The sequence below is a fragment of the Lepus europaeus genome, chromosome Y (genome assembly GCF_033115175.1).
Source record: "Lepus europaeus isolate LE1 chromosome Y, mLepTim1.pri, whole genome shotgun sequence".
Classification (NCBI taxonomy): Eukaryota; Metazoa; Chordata; class Mammalia; order Lagomorpha; family Leporidae; genus Lepus; species Lepus europaeus.
Genome location: NC_084851.1, coordinates 28,256,529 through 28,278,440, shown reverse-complemented (window position 1 = coordinate 28,278,440; position 21,912 = coordinate 28,256,529). Strand labels below are relative to the sequence as shown.

The 21,912-nt window shown below is 41.2% G+C and overlaps 1 pseudogene; it reads left to right on the top strand.

Annotated features, from left to right (window-relative positions):
- Positions 1–21,912, top strand: part of LOC133754184 (egl nine homolog 1-like) — a 79,625-nt pseudogene that overhangs the window by 40,554 nt on the left and 17,159 nt on the right.

Below are 21,912 nucleotides of genomic sequence, written 5' to 3'. Positions count from 1 at the left end.
TTGTTGTTCTAGTACTAGTGACTGAACTCTGTAATAAAACACAATTATTCTTAGGTGTTTAAATTTTAACTGAAAATGATCCCTGTTAAATTTAAGAGTGGAAAAAGAGAGGGAGGAGTTGTACAATTTGGGACATGCACAATCAGACTTGCCCCAAATGGTGGAGTTAGAAATGTGCCAGGGAATTCCAATACAATCCCATCAAGGTGGCATGTACCAATGCCATCTCACTAGTCCAAGTGATCAATTTCAGTTCACATTCGATGGCTCAGATAGGTCTAAGAATCAAAGAGATCACACAAACAAGACTAGTGTCTGCTAATACTAGCTGATAGAATCAAAAAGGGAGAGAAGGTTCCAACATGGGGAGTGGGATACACATCAGACTCATAGAATGGCAGATGTCCTAAACAATGCTCTGGCCTCAGAATCAGCCCTTAAGGCATTCGGATCTGGCTGAAGAGCCCATGAGAGTATTGTAGGCATGGAAAGCCAAGATACCATGGAAAAGAAAAAAAAAGAAGAAGACCTAAATGAAAGATCTCTGTGAGTGAGATCCCAGTGGAAAGAATGGGGCCATCAAAGAAGGAGGTACCTTTCTCTGAAGGGAGGAGAGAACTTCCACTTTGACTATGAACCTATCGGAATAAGACCAAAGTCAGCGAACTCTAAAGGCTTCCATAGCCCTGGCAATTCATGACTAGAGCCTAGGGAGATTACTGACGCCATGAAAGGGAGTGTCAAATTGTTAATTCAGTGTACTTACATCCCATGTGTGATCTGTCCTTAATGTGTTGCCTAATGTGTAGTGATGCTATTACTAGTACTGAAACAGTATTTTTACACTTTGTGTTTCTGCGTGGGTACAAACTGATGAGATCTTTACTAATTATACACTGAATCAATCTTCTGTATATATAGATAATTGGAAATGAAAAAACAAAAAACCTGGTGTTAAATTGGAAATGGCATAGAAAATTAATTAATTTAAAAAAATATTATGTAGGATCTCTGTCTTTAATGTGCTGTACATTGTTATTTAATGCTATAACTAGTACTCCAACAGTATTTTTTTTCACTTTGTGTTGCTATATGGGGGCAAAATGTTGAAATCTTTACCTAATATATACTAAACTGATCTTCTGTATATAAAGAGAATTGAAAATGAATCATGATGTGATTGGAAGGGGAGAGGGAGCGGGAAAGGGGAGGGTTTTGGGTGGGAGGGAAGTTTTGGGAGGGGGAAGCCATTGTAACCCATAAGCTGTACTTTGGAAATTTATATTCATTAAATAAAAGTTTAATTAAAAAATAAATAAATAAGACTTTTAAAAAAAGAATAAGAGAAAATAATTTCAACCACATTACATACTATCCCACTTACATCAATAATCACTTTAAATGTGCATGATCTAAATACACTAGAGATTGACATGGGAAAAAGAAAAGCAAGACCCAACTTTGTGCTGTCTATAGGAAAACCATTTAAATATAGACACATGAAGGGGATTTGAAGTCATCGTGGCCAAGCACATTGGTTTGCATAGCAGGAATACATTCAAGAGCTCTGTTGTGCAACATGGTGAGAATAGTTAATAACAGTATGTTCTACAGTAGAAAAAGAACTAAGAGTTTAGACTTCTAGGTATTCTCATCATGTAAAATAGTTACATAACATAATGGATATGCTAATTGCCTTGTTTGTTCATTTAAATTATATAAATATTTCCAAATTCCATTCTTTTCAACTTAAGACACACATATACATAACTGCTTAAAAATAAAAATATGCAGAAAAATAGTCCATTACAATACCAATCCAATGAAATGTAGAAAAACAGCTTTCATTTCAGACTAATCAGAATTTAGGTCAGACTACTACAAGTCTTACACAGTAAGACAACAGACAGCTCTCTAAGAAGGCATTACAAGGCTTCCTACCAGTGTCCCTAAATAGAGCATTAATTAAAGATATGTAAGAGACAACTTACATTACTCCAAGCAAAAATACAAATCCACCATTTGTAATCAGTACAAATAGATCAACAGTACAAATACTCAACCAGTGGTCATTAGTAACTAGTAATATGTTACCAAACAGAAATATCAGTAAACACCAGGTGGAGTAAATAAATAAGGTAAATCTAAGTGCTGGGAAGTCAAAAACTAAGTAAGTGCATAAGCATGAGAAGTTAGATACTTAATCCTTGTACTCCACTAACACTGCCCATAGAAGTAGAATTTATTCACAACCTATAGCCTAACAACATTTTTGCATTATTTTAAAAAATTACTAAGTAACACATGAGAAAAAATTAAGTAAAATATTATCACAAATATCACAAAATAAACCAAGAAACACTCACTGCTGAGAGTAATAGATAGTAAGCCGCAAAAAACAAAAAACAAAACAAAACAAACAAAAAAAAAACATTAAAAAGAACCCAGACTCATTCACCTGTGGGGGCAGAGGTAGAAGAGATCAAGAAGACGCCTGGGGCTGACAATGCAGCACAGCAGATAAAGCTGCCGCCTGCATTGCCAGCATCCCATATAGGTGCTAGTTCCCATCCCACTGCTCCATTTCCCATCCCACTCTCTGCTATGGCCTGGCAAAGCGGGAGATGCTCAAGTTCTTGGGGCCCTGCACCCCCCTGGGAAACAGGGAAGGACCTCCTGGATCCTGGCTTTGGATCAGCACAGCTCTGGCCATTGTGGCCATCTGCAGAGTGAAGCAATGGATGGAAGACCTCTGTCTCTCGCTCTCTCTCTCTCTCTCTCTTCACCTCTGCCTCTCTGTAACTCTGCTTTTCAAATAAACAAATAAATCTTAAATAAAAAAATACCACTGAACTGACATAGGCCCATTTATTTACCTGGGTAACCATTCCATTAATATTTATATTATTAATCAAACTTAGCAGGAAACAAACGATCCTCTTTCCTTCTACAAATCTTATCACTGAATAAACTCAGGTTCCATTAAAGAAAACCGCAGGGTAACATTCAAATCATGGCACACAGTTCCTACACAAGTGGGCAGACTGTGAATAAATGGAAGCAAATTTCTACAAAAGACACGAATGGAACGAGTGCTGGGAGGCAGCCTGTTGAACCCACACTCAGGTGCCCCAGGCTCCAGGTCTTGGTGCTCACACCACCTGGGGTCGGCCTCCCCCACACTCCAGTTGTCCACGTGGGATCTGTGCCATCCCAAGCTTCCCCAGCAGAAACTCTGTCCCCACACCCTGGCCCTCGTCCTTGGCCCAAAAGCGTGTGGTAAATACACCACTGAGTCTCTGCTGTTCTGTCATAGCAACAAAACGCTGACTCAGTCCCTAGGGAAAGCTGTGGACCTGAGACCCCGGTGCTCAACTCAAGGAAATGAGGTCACGCGTGAGGTTCAGATTCTCCTCCCCACACAACCTGGAGAGGTGAGGCCGGGCTCAGGCGAAGTCGCTGCACACTGAGGGCCGCACACCAGGGTCCCAGCTGCCCACTCCCTCCCCTCCTGTGGGCCCAGGACCTCACACTCCCCCCTGCCGGCATCCAGGGACTCAGGGCATCCTCTCAGGTCCCTGCACTGAGGGGAGTTCAGGGTAGAAGCCTCTGAGCCGACCCGGGTTCTGGGAGCAGAACTGGAAGCTGACCTTGGAGGCAACAGGAAGAGGAGCCCCCAGGGTCTGCCCTGTTGCCCTGGCGCGCCTGATTCAACAGTCACAGAGGCTGCATGACGTCACAGAGGACGTGCCCAATCAGCATCATCCCTAGCCTGAGGGCGGGCCCTTGGGGTTGTGCCGGGTGGGGGGAGTGAGAGGCGGGGCTTGGCCTCAGGCCTGAAACTTGGCCTTCCCGACAGCAGGGGGCGCTGCCCCGCCCCCAGGATCCCATCTCCTGAGATCCTGTTCAGACCTTGAAACTGGAGCTTGCCATAATCCTCAGGTGAGTTACAGTTTACTGTTTACTGGATTCTGGGCCTTTTTCTCTTTGTGTTCTTGGCTTATTGGTCTGTTAGGTCATTTGATTTTTGTTAAGTATGGCTTTGAAGAGTATTTCTCATACTGATATTCATTTTCTGGGTTCTACTTTGTTACCATTGTTTTCTTTTTGCTTTATATGGGGACCTGGTAACCCACTTGATTGTGTTGATCCTGTACCCAATAATTTTGCTTAATTCACCTATCCAGCTCATATTTGGTTTTGGCTTGTGTTGTATTTTATCTATGTATACTAGTATCATTAACATACATTAAGAGTTTTAGTTCTTAAAAGCTGACCCTATACCTTACATTTCTTTTTGTTTGTCTAATTTCCCTAATTATGCATCCAGGACAATGTTGAAGAAAGAGAGAGGAGAAAGCCTTGTCCAAGATTATTTCCAGGGAAAAATCGTTTAGTGTTCTGTGTTAATTATGCTGTTTATTATTACTTCTCTGTAGCGAGTCTTAATTACAATTAGGGATTTGCTATTGTTTTTCTGTTCTTTTTATGGTTATAAGCTTTTTTATTAAAAGCTTTTCAACATTTAATCTCAATGATCATGTGATTTACTTATATTTTTCTTATACATGAATCATTTACTTGGATTATTTTGGAATGTTAAATCATCTTTGCATTTTCTAGTGTATCCTGTTTGTTGATCTCTTGTTTTCATATTTTGCTTTAAATACCTGTATCTCTTATTAATGATTTATGCTAAGTTCCTTCCACATGATCTGAGTGTGTTACTAATGTAAAGCAATGAATTAAAAGGAAATTCAACTATATTCTCTGTTTACTGCTACTTTGGATGAGTCTGGGAAAATGAGGAAAAACCTTCCTTGAATGTCTAGAATTTTCTGAGTCAGAAATTTTGCTTGTGGAATTTTTAAATTCATTGATATGATTTTTGCAATACTGATTAGTCTTATTTAACTTATATGGAAGTTCTCCCCATGATGCAATATCTGTGTTATGGTATATTGGTTTACAAAATACGGTGACTTTTGATATCTTTTTAAAAAAATTTTACTCCTATTTCTCAAAATCCTTACTATCTTGTTAAGGTTTATAAATGGAGGAGGGTATCTGGAGGGCTTTGTGGTGTAATGAGTAATGCTGCTGCCTGGGATGCCAACATCCCATAAAGGCACCAGTTTGAGTCCCATGTGCTTCACTTCTGATATAGCAGCCCACTAAGTGTCCTGGGAAAGTAGCTGAAGGTGGCCCAAGTGTTTGAGCCCCTGCAACCCACACAGGAGACCCAGATGAAGCTCCTGGCTCCTCACTCCTGGAATTTGGCTCCCTAGCCACTGTAGCCATTTAGGTAGTGACCCAAGGGATGGAAGATCTCTCTCTCTCTCTCTCTCTCTCTCTCTCTCTCTCTCTCTGTGTGTGTGTGTGTGTGTGTTCATGTGTATGTGTGTAGCTCTTTGTTTTTCTTTTTTTTTTCTTTACTCTGCTGCCTCCCCTGGAACTCTGACTTTGAAATAAATAAATCTTTAAAAAGAAAATAAAAAGAAAATTTTTGATGATAATGCTATTTGGATTGCTTAAGCTGGTTGTTTGTATGGTATTTCTCTTTTATTGCCTTAATGACTTATACTAGTTTTTATTAATTTTGGTAATACACTTTAAAAACTCTTTTCCCTTATTTCTATTGTGTATTTTTCTATGGGTATTTCATTGATGCCTGCCTGTTTTTACTTGCCTCTATTGTATGGTTCATTCTATAGTTAATTTTAGTTCTTAAGAAAGAAACTACAGGGGGCTGGCATTGTGGCATAGTGGGTAAAGCTTCCACCTGCAACCCCAGCATTCCATATTGGTGCCAGTTTGACTCCATGCTGCCCTATTTGCAGTTCAGCTACCTGCTAATGGCCTGGAAAAGACAGCAAGAGATTGCCAAAATGCTTGCCGCCTACACTTATATGGGGAATCCAGGAGAAGCTCCTGGCTCCTGGCTTCAGACTGGCCCAGCTCTGGCCATTAAAACCATTTGGGGAATGAACCAGTGGATCGATGGAAGATTCTCTCTCTCTTTCTCTCTCTCTCTCTGTCTCAATCTCTCTCTCTCATTCAGATAAATAAATCAATTTTAAAAAAGGAAGCCATAATGACTGGTTCTCAATCACTTGAGGCTCTAAATTTTCTCTAAGCAGATCTCCAACTACTGCACTTTTTGCTTTGTTTCCAAATCCAGTAATATTCCCTGTCTGCCTCCTAATGTTTCCAGTTCCATGTGTCTTCTCACTTTGCATATCTCTAATCCTGTTCCTAAAACCCATATGTTATTTGCGATTTCAACATCTCCTTTATTTGGGACCCTTGTTCATTTTGATACTTTTGCCATTTAAAAAGTGTCATCCAAACCAGCTCTTTAACGCTTTTATTCCTTGTGTCAGCAACATGTACCAGGTGTGAGAGTCCTCATCCCTTTTATGTACAGCACATCTCTCTTCAAGTCTCCTGCTGTGCCTGCACACCATGCCAGTCCTCATGTGTCCTCAGTCACTCTGTATGTAGCCCTAATTTTCCCTAAACGCTAACCTCTCTTGTCCATACAACCTGTCAGGACTTCTGTGTCTCCAATCCTTCTCTTTAGAGAGTAGCCTTTCTCCTTCCCTGCAGTGACTTCACCCCTTTAATCCCAGTTCATGGAAGCCTTTGGGTACCACTCTGCCTTTTGCCTACAACTGTGGCTTCCTTCAGTTGTCAGCGTGCTACTTACCTGAAGCTAATGTCTTCCTTTTGTCTCTGGAACCCCTGTGACTCCAGCCCATGCCTTTTCTCTTGTGTCCCCATGTCCAGTGTCCATGCCCCATATTTCCTAATCCCATGTGCCTTCAAGAGCCTCCACCTACTGGGACAGCTTGGCTCTCTGTTTATCTACTAAAGAACATTGTGATTCCATTCAGGTTTTAGGCACTATGAATAAAGCTGTTGTATATGTTTTTATCCTAGGTTATGGGTTTAAGCTTTCAAGTTAGCTGGGTAAATCTATCAGGACATCTTTCCTGCACTGTATGATGATATTACCACAGGCTTTATAATAACTTATCCTGATATCTTGTGAAGGATTTAGCTATTTTGACCAGTAATGAATAATATTTTTGAATACGCTATATGCTAGTAAACAATTGGCACCAACATGATTGTTTATTAAGACCATTTTATAAATATGTAGTGTTTCTACCTCATTGGCATTTAATTTTTATTAATTTTATGAAACATTCATTCTTTTATCTCACAATTCCCTATTTTTCAATATATTGTATGTATTTATTTCTAATCTGCATATATCCTATGTAAATATAACTCAATTTAGTTAGGTTTAAGTTGGAGGGTTTATCACCTTACTAAATGTCACAGGCTTCATAAAATTTGCAGGCAATCCTTGTGGCTATATGTTTTACAAGTATTATCTCCCATTGTGCGGCTTATCCTCTGCTATTTAAATAATATGTTAGAGAACATCTTTAGTTAACACAGCTCACATTATATATTTTCATGGATCATGCATTCAATGTTGTATGTAAAACCTCTCATATAAATAAATTCATGTCTTGTTTAAAAGGAGGGTAAAACAATGTATGTACATCATGATTATACTTGTGTAAAAAAACTTGGATAGAAAAAGGTGTCAAAACTATAATAAATGAGATTTTATCAAGCAAGAAGACCATGGGTGATTTTTTTCCTTTATTCTATAGAAAATGTTGTTCATTTTGGAAAAAAAGAAATTCTAGAAGCATTAACATGAACAATAACACTTTGATTCCATCATTCATGAAAGTCACTGCCAATACTGAAGTAGGTTCTGCTTTGTTTCTGGATTTCCCAATTTAGCCTATTCTTTAATTGATTGTATGGTGTTGATACACTATAATCTGCATATTTTATATTATAGATTGCTAGCAACTTTTCACTGTAAAAGAAATGTCAGAGCCATGTTCTTACTCAAATTCAAAAAGCCCTTCCAGGGACTAGCTTGGTGGCCTACAAAGGAAAGCCGCAGCCTGCAATACTGTTATCTCATATGGGTTCCAGTTCTCCAGGCTGTTCCACTTCCAATCCAGCATTTCACTAATGGCCTGGGGAACACATTTTAAATCTGTGTGGTGCAAACTGTTGAAATCTTTACTTAGCATATACTAAGTTGGTCTTCTCTAAAGATAATTGAAAATGAATCTTGAAGAATGGGATGAGAGAGGGAGTAGGAGATGGGATGGTTTTGGTGAGAGGGAGGTTATGGGGGGGAGCCACTATAATCCAAAAGTTGTACTTTGGAAATTTATATTTATTAAATAAAAGTTAAAAAATCAAAATACAAAAAAAAAGAGTCCTAGGTGTTTAGCCCCTGCCACCCACATGGGAAGCCCAGAAGAAACTCCTAGCTCCTGGCTTCATCCATAGAGTTGGCATAGAGGTGGATGGAAGTCAGGAGAAGACAAGCAAAAGGGAGTGCTGTGGCTCCCACCCCCCACCCCAGGTCATCTGGGGTAATCCTAAAGCTGTGAACTCTATCAGCAGCATTCCTGACCTCAGTTCTCCCCTCCATGGCAAATGAAATTTGTCTCAGGCCTTAGTCTTATACAGGTGTGGGCTCCCAGAGCAGGAGGCACTGCTAGGCATAGAGGGAGAGCTCTCCCCTATTTAACTCTCCTAATCTGAGCTCTGGGTTGAGACAGTGAAGGGGGAAGCTGAAGCCAAGGATTATGTGCTAACTGCAGAAGAGGGAACTTGAGGGGCCTAGTAAGAGAGTCAGAGGCCTTCCTATTCTAGAGCTGACCACAGAAAGGAATGGGGATGGAAGACTGAGACTTTCAAGGCAGATGTTCAGAAAGGCATGGGTTGGCCCTGAAATGCTGTAGATGTCAAGGAGGAAAGAGAGAATCCGACAGCCAGGATGGGGGAAGCAGCAGGCTGATGAGAGCTTTCCCAGCAGTGCAGGCACAGTCTGGTGAGTGTGGAGAGTGGGTAGTGACAGTGTCCTCAGTGTGCCTGGGGCATAAAGGAGATGAGAGATGGGCAGTGGGCTGGTGGAGCAAAGGTGGGTGCAAGAGACAGGAAAGAGGGGATGGGCGATGGGAGAACAACAGGGTGGTGCATCTTTGGCTCTCATGTCACCTATTGCTACGTTCTGGATGTACACAATTTCCTTAAAGAGAGGCAGGATTCAGTGGCACCAGATGCCTGAAGTCTACAAGGGCTGGTAGGCAGAAGTGCATGCTCTACATCTTGGGGGGCAGGCAATGGATGTGGATCCCATGGTATAAGCTCTCCTTGCTAGGGAACCAGCACAACACTGGAGCCACTCTGCAGCCACCTGGGGTCAACAGGAACCCCCAATTTCAGAGCAACCTGGTGGCTTTGATGGCCACCTCAACTCCAAGCTCTGTGGCCAGCTAGGGGCAGCCCTCTACAGTGCCCAGTGGTTCTGGCCTTGCACTACACTCCAGGACATGATGCTGCCAGCTGGAGTTGAGGACCATGAGGATAGGGGAGCTTGGGAATAATATCACCAGAGGAATCCCAGACCCTGTGCTGCCAGCACAGGTAAATCTACCTGCAGCACCAGTATCCCATATTCCCTACTAAGCCCATAACCCCATTCTCTGCAAATGATCCTGTGAAAGCTGTGGAAGATGGCCCAAGTGCTTGGGCCCCTGCACCCCCATTAAAGACCATCAAGATGGTTTGGAGCTCCTGGCTTCAGCCTGGCCCAGCCAGTGGATGGAAGGTCTCTGTTTCTGCTTCTCCTTCCCTCTCTGTAACTCTGCCTTTCAAATAAATACATAAATCTCTTTTTTATTTTTTATTTTTTTAACTTTTATTTAATGAATATAAATTTCCAGTATACAGCTTATGGATTACAATGGCTTCCCCTTCCCATAATTTCCCTCCCACCCGCAACCCTCCCCTCTCCCGCTCCCTCTCCCCTTCCATTCACATTAAGATTCATTTTCAATTCTCTTTATATACAGAAGATCAATTTAGTATACATTAAGTAAAGATTTCAACAGTTTGCACCCACATAGAAACACAAAGTGAAACATACTGTTTGAGTACTAGTTATAGCATTAAATCAAAATGTACAGTACATTAAGGACAGAGATCCCACATCAGGAGCAAGTGCACAGTGACTCCTGTTGTTGACCCAACAAATTGACACTCTAGTTTATGGCGCCAGTAACCACCCTAGGCTGTCGTCATGAGTTGCCAAGGCTATGGAAGCCTTCCAAGTTCCCCGACTCTGATCATATTTAGACAAGGTCATAAAAGACAGGGTGAGGATAGTAACCAATGATCCTAAGAGTGGCATTTACCAGGTATGAACAATTCTATAGCATTAAGTGGGGAAGAGGACCATCAGTACACACAGGGTTGGGAGTAGATCCATTGGTGGTACAGTAGAGGTTATGATTACAAAGGAATGAGGCCCAAGTGCACTAGACAGGGTTTAGAACAAAGGACAGAGTCATTATTAGAGGAGCTAAGAAAGGTGCTGTCTAAGCTACAATTAAGTTTTCTGATTGAGAGGCAAATAGAACCTGATAGAAGGGGCTTGATAATAATCTGTTGGGCTTTAGGCCTTGTAAGTTAAGAGGCCCAGACCTATCTATCTCTTCACATGGGGTATATCCTAAGGGAGGTGTGAACCTCCTAGGGGAAGGCACTCTGTTGACTTTCATTACTTGGCTGGCCTGGGAGGAGAGCTGGCCAGGTAAAGGCAGGGGGCATCTCTAACAAGAAATTTACAGTTCTGCCTGCAATGTTGCTGACCCTACTTGACTATCCCCTCAGCTGCAGTGGTCACTTTGGAAGTTGGGCTGAGTGAAGGGCTTTTCAGTTTGGAGCCAATAAGATCTGTGGCTCTGACCTGGGCATACTTCGACTCCAGGGCAGGTCCATTTCCAAAAGTTAAAATTATCAACTTATTGGGGGCGGAGCCAAGATGGCGGATAGTGAGGACGTGTGCCTTAGTTTGGGAAAATAAACTTTCATAAAAGTGGAATTACTGTAGCCTCAGGAAAAGACTCAAGAAAAAAACTGCAGAGGAAACGCTTCCGGATCTTGTGGATGAGACACAGAGGACTTACAGGGAACCCACCGCGTGGAAAACCAACCGAGACGAGCCGAGTGGCAGCGGCAGGAGAGGAGCCAGAGCCACAGAATCTCGCCAGCACGGGAGCCCAGGAGGGTAAGACAAAGACCTGAGAAGTCCGAGACATTGGGGGGAGGGGGAACAGAGGCCTCTCCCTTCACTCACCAAGCAAAACAAAGAGCACCGCGATTTTACATATGTAAAGCTCAGCCAAACTCAGTATCTTTAGCGAAACTGGAGAACACATTGAGGGCTGCATAAACCCTGTGTATGGTCCCAGGGGTAGATCAAACGAATACTCACAGAGGCCAGATTTCAACTACCCTCAACTCCACTCCCAACTGAGTCAAAAAAAAAAAAGAGAGAGAGAGAGAGCGAGCCAGCAAGGAGCAAGTAATCTGGGAGAGTCGCTCTTTACACAGTCTTGAACCTCAAGAAACAAGCATAGCTCTCTGGCCACACCCATCACAGCCCCTAAGGATCCAACAAAGCAGACAGCTCACTCAGAGGCATAGTATAACGAGAGAAAAAAACAAAAACAAAAACACCACAAATTATCTCTAACATGCCAAAGAAAAAGAAACATAGAAGCAGAGGTACCAAGAACAAGGAAGGCACTATGACGCCCCCAAGTGAACAAGACACGCCAATGCAAGATTATGAAGATGAAGAAATAGAGGAAATGCAAGAAGCAGATTTCAAAAAATTGATAAGAACATTAAGAAGTTCTCAAAAACAAATTCTTGAACTACAGAAATCCTTAATGGACAAGATAGAAAATCTCTCCCGTGAAAATGAAATATTAAGGAGGAATCAAAATGAAATGAAAAAACTAGTGGAACAGGAATTTGCGATAGTGACAAAAAACCACAATGAAATGAAGAACTCAATAGATCAAATGAAAAACACATTAGAGAGCCTTAAAAACAGAATGGGTGAAGCAGAAGAGAGAATATCGGAATTAGAACACAGAGAACAGGAAAGGAAACAGTCAAATCAAAGAAAAGAAGAAGAAATCAGAAATCTAAAAAATACTGTCAGGAATCTACAGGATACTATTAAAAAACCCAACATTCGGGTTCTAGGAGTTCCGGAAGGCATGGAGAGGGAGAAAGGATTAGAAGAAGGCCTTTTTAGTGAGATACTAGCAGAAAATTTCCCAAGTTTGGAGAAGGACAGAGACATCCTAGTACAGGAAGCTCATAGAACCCCTAATAAACATGATCAAAAGAGATCCACACCACGACACGTCGTAATCAAACTCACCACAGTGAAACACAAAGAAAAGATCCTAAAATGTGCAAGAGAGAAACGCCAGATTACTCTCAGAGGATCTCCAATTAGACTTACAGCTGATTTCTCATCAGAAACCCTACAAGCCAGGAGAGAATGGCGAGATATAGCCCAGGTACTAAGAGAGAAAAACTGCCAGCCCAGAATATTATATCCTGCAAAGCTCTCATTTGTGAATGAAGGTGAAATTAAGACCTTTCACAGCAAACAGAAATTGAAAGAATTTGTCGCCACTTGCCCAGCCCTGCAAAAGATGCTTAAAAATGTGTTACATACAGAAACACAGAAACACGGTCACCAATATGAAAGAAGGTAAAGGAAGGAAACCTCACAGCAAAAGATCACAGAAATCTCAAACCAGATACTAGAAAATATCTTTGGCAAATGGCAGGGCAAAGTTACTCCTTCTCAATAGTCACATTGAATGTTAATGGCTTGAACTGTCCAGTTAAAAGACACCGTTTGGCTGATTGGGTTAAGGAACAAAACCCATCTTTTTGCTGCTTACAAGAAACTCATCTTTCCAACAACGATCCATACAGACTGAAAGTGAAAGGCTGGAAAAAGATATACCATGCCAACAGAAATGAAAAGAGAGCGGGCGTAGCCATCTTAATATCAGACAACATAAACTTTACCACAAAAACTGTTAGGAGAGACAAAGAGGGGCACTATAAAATGATTAAGGGATCCATTCAACAGGAAGATATAACGATTATCAATGTATATGCACCTAATTACAGGGCACCAGCTTATTTAAAAGACTTGTAAAGGGACTTAAAGGGAGACTTAGACCCCAATACAATAGTACTGGGGGACTTCAATACTCCACTCTCAGAGATAGACAGATCAACAGGACAGAAGATCAACAAGGAGACAGTAGATTTAAATGACACTATAGCCCAAATGGATCTAACAGATATCTACAGAACATTTCATCCTACATCTAAGGACTTTACATTCTTCTCAGCAGTACATGGAACCCTCTCTAGGATTGACCACATACTAGGCCATAAAGCAAGTCTCAGCAAATTCAAGAGAATTAGAATCATACCATGCAGCTTCTCAGACCACAAAGTAATGAAATTGGAAATTGGCAACTCAGGAATCCCTAGAGCACGTGCAAACACATGGAGATTGAACAACATGCTCCTGAATGAACAATGGGTCATAGAAGAAATTAAAAGAGAAATCAAAAATTTTCTGGAAGTAAATGAGGATAACAGCACAACATACCAAAACCTATGGGATACAACAAAAGCAGTGTTAAGAGGAAAGTTTATATCAATAGGTGTCTACATCAAGAAATTGGAAAGGCACCAAATAGATGAGCTTTCAAGTCATCTCAAGGATCTAGAAAATCTGCAGCAAGCCAAACCCAAACCCAGTAGGAGAAGAGAAATAATTAAAATCAGAGAAGAAATCAACAGGATTGAATCCAAAAAAACATTACAAAAAATCAGCCAAACGTGGAGCTGGTTTTTTGAAAAAATAAACAAAATTGACACCCCATTGGCCCAACTAACTAAAAAAAGAAGAGAAAAGACCCAAATCAATAGGATCAGAGATGAAATGGGAAACGTAACAACAGACGCCACAGAAATAAAAAGAATCATCAGAAATTACTACAAGGACTTGTATGCCAGCAAACAGGGAAATCTATCAGAAATGGACAGATTCTTGGACACATACAACCTCCCTAAATTGAGCCAGGAAGACATAGAAAACCTAAACAGACCCATAACTGACACAGAAATTGAAACAGTAATAAAGGCCCTCCCAACAAAGAAAAGCCCAGGGCCAGATGGATTCACTGCTGAGTTCTACCAGACATTTAGTAGAAGAACTAACTCCAATTCTTCTCAAACTATTCAGAGCAATCGAAAAAGAGGGAATCCTCCCAAATTCTTTCTATGAAGCCACCATCACCTTAATTCCTAAGCCAGAAAGAGATGCAACATTGAAAGAGAATTACAGACCAATATCCCTGATGAACATAGATGCAAAAATCCTCAATAAAATTCTGGCCAATAGAATGCAACAACACATCAGAAAGATCATCCACCAGACCAAGTGGGATTCATCCCCGGTATGCAGGGATGGTTCAACATTCGCAAAACAATCAACGTAATACACTACATTAACAGGCTGCAGAAGAAAAACCATATGATTCTCTCAATAGACGCAGAGAAAGCATTTGATAAAATACAACACCCTTTCATGATGAAAACTCTAAGCAAACTGGGTATGGAAGGAACATTCCTCAATACAATCAAAGCAATATATGAAAAACCCATGGCCAACATCCTATTGAATGGGGAAAAGTTGGAAGCATTTCCACTGAAATCTGGTACCAGACAGGGATGCCCTCTCTCACCACTGCTATTCAATATAGTTCTGGAAGTTCTGGCCAGAGCTATTAGGCAAGAAAAAGAAATTAAAGGGATACAAATTGGGAAGGACGAACTCAAACTATCCCTCTTTGCAGGTGATATGATTTTTTATTTAGGGGACCCAAAGAACTCTACTAAGAGACTGCTGGAATTTATCGAAGAGTTTGGCAAAGTAGCAGGATATAAAATCAATGCACAAAAATCAACAGCCTTTGTATACACAGGCAATGCCACGGCTGAGGAAGAACTTCTAAAATCAATCCCATTCACAATAGCTACAAAAACAATCAAATACCTTGGAATAAACTTAACCAAAGACGTTAAAGATCTCTACAATGAAAACTACAAAACCTTACAGAAAGAAATAGAAGAGGATACCAAAAAATGGAGAAATCTTCCATGCTCATGGCTTGGAAGAATCAATATCATCAAAATGTCTATTCTCCCAAAAGCAATTTATACATTCAATGCAATACCCATCAAGATCCCGAAGACCTTCTTCTCAGATCTAGAAAAAATGATGCTGAAATTCATATGGAGACACAGAAGACCTCAAATAGCCAAAGCAATCCTGTACAACAAAAACAAAGCCGGAGGCATCACAATACCTGATTTTTGGACATACTACAGGGCAGTTGTTATCAAAACAGCATGGTACTGGTACAGAAACAGATGGATAGACCAATGGAACAGAATAGAAACACCAGAAATCAATCCAAACATCAACAGCCAACTTATATTTGATCAAAGATCCAAATCTAATCCCTGGATTAAGGACAGTCTATTCAATAAATGGTGCTGGGAAAATTGGATTTCCACATGCAGAAGCTTGAAGCAAGACCCATACCTATCACCTTACACAAAAATTCACTCAACATGGATTAAAGACTTAAATCTACGACCCGAAACCATCAAATTATTAGAGAGCATTGGAGAAACCCTGCAAGATATAGGCACAGGCAAAGACTCCTGGAAAATACTCCAACAGCACAGGCAGTCAAAACCAAAATTAACATTTGGGATTGCATCAAATTGAGAAGTTTCTGTACTTCAAAAGAAACAGGAAAGTGAAGAGGCAACCAACAGAATGGGAAAAAATATTCGCAAACTATACTACAGATAAAGGACTGATAACCAGAATCTACAAAGAAATCAAGAAAATCCACAACAACAAAACAAACAACCCACTTAAGAGATGGGCCAAGGAACTCATAGACATTTTTTGAAAGAGGAAATCCAAATGGCCAACAGACACATGAAAAAATGTTCAAGATCACTAGCAATCAGAGAAATGGAAATCAAAACCACAATGAGGTTCCATCTCACCCCGGTGAGAATGGCTCACATTCAGAAATCTACCAACAACAGATGCTGGAGAGGATGTGGGGAAAAAGGGACACTAACCCACTGTTGGTGGGAATGCAAACTGGTTCAGCCACTATGGAAATCTGTCTGGAGATTCCTCAGAAACCTGAACATAACCCTACCATACAACCCAGCCATCCCACTCCTTGGAATTTACCCAAAGGAAATTAATTTGGCAAATAAAAAAGCCATCTGCACATTAATGTTTATTGCAGCTCAATTCACAATAGCTAAGACCTGGAACCAACCCAAATGCCCATCAACAATAGACTGGATAAAGAAATTATGGGACATGTACTCCATAGAATACTATACAGCAGTAAGAAACAACGAAACCCAGTCATTTGCAACAAGATGGAGCAATCTGGAAAACATCATGCTGAGTGAATTAAGCCAGTCCCAAAGAGAAAAATATCATTTGTTTTCCCTGATCGGTGACAACTGAGTGCCAAAGGGGAAACCTGTTAAGTGAAATGGACACTATAAGCAACAATGAACTGATCAGCTCCTGTCCTGACTTTAGATGTACAATGTAATACTTTATCCTTTTTAGTATTTGTTGTTGTTGTTGTTGTTCTAGTACTATTGGTTGAACTCAGTAATTAACACACAATTATTCTTAGGTGTTTAAATTTTAACTGAAAAGTGATCCCTGTTAAATCTAAGAGTGGAAAAAGAGAGGGAGGAGATGAACAATCTGGAACATGCTCAATCGGACTGGCCGCAAATGGTGGAGTTAGAAATGTGCCAGGGGATTCCAACACAATTCCATCAAGATGGCATGTACCAATGCTATCGCACTAGTCCAAGTGATCAATTTCAGCTCACAATTGATAGCTCTGATAGGTCTAAGAGTCAAAGAGATCACACAAACAAGACAAGTATCTGCTAATACTAACTGATAGAATCAAAAAGGGAGAGAAAGATCCAACATGGGAAGTGGGATACACAGCAGACTCATAGGATGGCAGATGTCCTAAACAACACTCTGGCCTCAGAATCAGCCCCCAAGGCATTCAGATCTGGCTAAAGAGCCCATGGGAGTATGGCAGGCATGGAAAGCCAAGATATCATGGGAAAAAAAAAGACCTAAATGAATGATCTCTGTGAGTGAGATCCCAATGGAAATAATGGGGCCATCAAAGAAGGAGGTACTCTTCTCCGAAGGGAGGAGAGAACCTCCACTTTGACTATGACCCTATCGGAATAAGATCAAAGTCAGCGAACTCTAAAGGCTTCCATAGCCCTGGCAACTCATGACTAGAGCCTAGGGAGATTACTGACGCCATGAACAGGAGTGTCAAATTGTTAAGTCAGCAACAGGAGTCAGTGTGTTCTTACACCCCTTGTGGGATCTGTCCCTAATGTGTCATCTAAAGCCAAGTGATGCTATGACTGGTACTGAAACAGTATTTTTATACTTTGCGTTTCTGTGTGGGCACAGACTGATGAGGTCTTTTCTAATTATATACTGAAGTGATCTACTGTATATAAAGAGAATTGGAAATGAAAAAAAAAAAACAACCTGGTGTTAAAATGGAAATGGCGTAGAAAATTAATTAATTTGAAAAAAAAATTATGTAGGATCTCTGTCTTTAATGTGCTGTACTTTTCTATTTAATGCTATAATTAGTAATCCAATGGTAGTTTTTTCACTTGATGTTGCTATGTGGGCAAAATGTTGAAATCTTTACCTAATATATACTAAACTGATCTTCTGTATACAAAGAGAATTGAAAATGAATCTTTACATGAATGGAAGGGGAGAGGGAGCGGGAGGGGGGAGGGTTGCGGGCGGGAGGGAAGCTATGGGAGGGGGGAAGCCATTGTAACCCATGAGCTATACTTTGGAAATTTATATTCATTAAATAAAAGTTTAATAAAAATATAAAAAATTATCAACTTATTTTTCAAAGATGAGTGATCTTAAAACTATATCTACACTTCTTGATCAAAGCATCCTGGTTAAATGAGTGATGATGTTTTCAATGATGTGGAGTCTTATTTTGATGAAATGCTTTAAACTTCAGACAACTGTGGTTTTTATTCATATCCAAAATTCTAAATTAAATCTTTTAACTTTGGAATTTCCTGCTGGATTTCTTGAGGGATAATATTGCATATAATGCACTGTCAAAGTAGGGATATTTCAGAGTCTTCAAGACTTCCCTCCTACACGTTGACAATGCTACCTGTGTACCTGGGTCAACCATCACACTTGGAACTGAGTTTCAGGGCTGATTCTTTCTCATGGCCTGACTAGGCATCATTAGGTCAGGAAATGGGTTAAAAGTGGAAGGTTCTGCAGCCAATGCACTTGCAGTGCCATCTCATAGAGGCATTGGTTGGTGCCTTGGCTGCTTCACTTCCAATGATACAAATCCTTGGGCCCCTGCACGCATGTGGGCAATTTTGAAAATGCTCCTCAATCCTGGCTTCAGATCAGCCCAACTTTGGCCATTTCTCTCATTTCAGGGGTGAACCAGTGGATAGAAGTTATCTATCTCTCTGTGTGTCTCTCCTTTCTGTGTAACTCTGCCTTTCAAATAAGTAAATCTTTTAAAAAGTGGAAGGTTCTTCCATATAGGGAAGGGCCCTGTGTGAGAGATTTAGAAATATTGAGGATGGGGTTATTCAGTAAGGACTAGTTGATTCTATCACTGGGATTATTTGATTCCATAAACCCAGAAGTATTACCAGGCCTGTTCTTCCTCAAATGGGAGATCAAACAGGAAGGGCTTGTTATCTCCCCTTCTTTGTTGGAAATGAGCAGAGATGCCTGTCTTATCACCATTATTTCTCCTTTATTCTGTGACAAGTGAAACCCATGGCTTTATGATAATACTGTATGGTATAAAAACTGTTCATGGTTTGATCCCCAGACCTTAAGGAAGGAATGATCCATCATTTTCTGTAGTATTCCTTGGCTGCAGTAAATTTGAGGGAAAAATGCAACTAGATAATTGGAACTTAAATTGTAATACCATTTTATAGCTAGAACTATTGTTTCATGTGTATGGTAAATAGATATACCTTATGTAGAGGCCTTTATGGCAGCTTAACCAACTACTACTGAGATCCCACTGTAAGGCAAAGCCTGCCAATCTATTGCTGATCCCTTCTGGAGCATCATTCCAGTAAAGGAGACTTCCACTAGCTGTGGGGATCCTTTACTGCCCATAGTCTGCTTTTTTTTTTTAATTTTTTTTTAGACAGGCAGAGTGGACAGTGAGAGAGAGAGAGACAGAGAGAAAGGTCTTCCTTTGCTGTTGGTTCACCCTCCAATGGCCGCCGCGGTAGCGCGCTGCGGCTGGCGCACCGCGCTGTTCCGATGGCAGGAGCCAGGTGCTTCTCCTGGTCTCCCATGGGGTGCAGAGCCCAAACACTTGGGCCATCCTCCACTGCACTCCCTGGCCACAGCAGAGAGCTGGCCTGGAAGAGGGGCAACCGGGACAGGATCGGTGCCCCGACCGGGACTAGAACCCGGTGTGTCGGCGCCGCAAGGCGGAGGATTAGCCTGTTGAGCCACGGCGCCGGCCCCATAGTCTGCTTTTTAAGATTGATTTATTTGGAAGGCAGAGGAAAGAGAGAGAGAGAGAGAGAGAGAGAGAGAGAGAGAGAGAGAGAGAGACCTTCCATTTGGTTGTTCAATCCAAAAATGGCTGCAACAGTCAAATCTGAGCCAATCTCAAGCCAGGAGCCTGGAGCTTTTTCTGGGTTTCCCATGTGGGTTCAAGGGCCCAAGCACTTGGCCCATCTTTGCTGCTTTCCCAGGCCATTAGCAGACATCTAGATTATAGAGGAGAAGCTGGGACTTGAACTGGTGCCCATATGGGATGCTGATGCTGCAGAGAGAGGCTAACCTACTATGCCATGGTACAGTCCCCCATAGAATCTTTGGAAAGGGAGAATCCAACCTCCAAAGAGGACCATCAGTTCACAGAGGCTGGCATACCCTTGGGTGCCACTGAGGTAGGGAGGTGGGTATGCTCGTGGAGATAAGATGAAGATGCTGGAGCAACTGGGGATGATATGGCACATTGCAGGAAGCTTGGATGTGCATAGACATAGCCCAGACCTCATATGTCTTGTCCAGATTGAAAGTCTGGTCTGTGATGTGATGCAGATCCTGGGTGCTGAGACAGCCCAGGTGGTGCAGAGAACAGCAATGAAAGTGGCTAGGAGCTCACTTGTTTGTTTGCTGTTGTTTGTGTAGCTGCTCATGGAAATGACTAGAGTTCAGGATTCATAATGCCCCCCCTCCTCGATAAATGCAGCTCCTGTCTGGACCCTTGTGTTATCCCTGGGTCATTAGATAAGAAATGGAGGTAATTTGGCTGTTGTCAAAATTGTGTGCTGAATGGTGAGTAGCATAGTTTTTGTCTTGGATGCAGATCTCAAATATCCTGCCAACATCTATGATATCCATAGTCACTACTTGCAGCTGCAGCATGGTCTACACCATGCACATTTCCTCACCCAGCAAGCCAAGCTAGTAGATGTGTAGACAAGATCAAGTGGGTGATGATAGCAAACATGCCACTCCCATGAGCTGAATGCAGACAGCAAATTAGCACTAGGGGCAGTATAGTTATTATAGCAGCATCCATCATCAAGGGAAGAGGCAGATGTTGTAGTTTTCAATGGAATCCATTAGAGAACTTGAGAGTAGTGGTTGGGTTTATAGTTAGAGGCATACTGAATGGACAGAGGGGGTTAGCTCCCATTGCCATCAACCCAGCCCCAAGTTTCTCAACAATGAATTTTTGCACTGAATCTATTTCTTTATGATGCTATTTTTGGAGTTTATTTTTCCCAGCTTTTTCTAGTTTTTTTGTTTTGTTTTGTTTTGTTTTTAAATGGGAAGTCTGCCTTATTGATTTTATATATTTCTTCTTCATAAAATATTTTTATATCTAATAATTTCCATCTACCACTCTTTAAATCACATGAATTCTTGTATAATATGTTTTTATTTTCAATCATTTCCTAGTATTTTATAATTTCCCTTGAGGTTTTTTTTTCCATTCCATTGCTTTTTTCCCACAATGCATTGCTTATTTTCCAGTTATATTACAACTTCCCAAGTATACTTCTTGTTTTGGCTTTTAGAATTTATTTAAAAAAAACAGAGAGAGTGAGAGAGAGAGAGAGAGAGAGAGAGAGAGAGAGAGAGAGAGAGATTGCCCAGCTTCCTAAATAGTCACAACTTTTGGAGTTCCTCCAGGCAAAATGGAGCCAGAAATTCAGTGTAAGTCTTCCACAAGGGTAGCAATGATGCAATTACTTCAGCCATCACCTGCTTCCTACCAGGATGCATATTAGCAGGAAGCTGCAATGAAAGCAGAGCCAAGACTTGAACTTCGGTGCTCTGATTTTGATTTGGATATAGCACACATCTTTTTTTTTTCTTAAAAAAGATTTATTTAATTTGATTTGATAGAGTTACAGAGAGAGGTAGAGACAGAGACATCTGCTGGTTCACTCCCCAAATGGCCGCAATGGCTGCAGCTATGCTGATCTTAGGCCAGAAGCCAGGAGCTTCTTCCAGGTCTCCCACATGGGTGCAGGGGCCCGTGTACTTGGGCCATCTTCTACTGCTTTCCCAGGCTGTAGCAGAGAGCTGAATCAGAAGAGAAGTAGCTGGGACTAGAAACAGTGCCCATATGGGATACTGGCACTTCAGGCCAGGTCTTTAACCTCTGTGCCACAGCACTAGCCCCAACACACATTATCTTAACCACTAGACCAAATACTCCTAATTGTGGTCAGAGA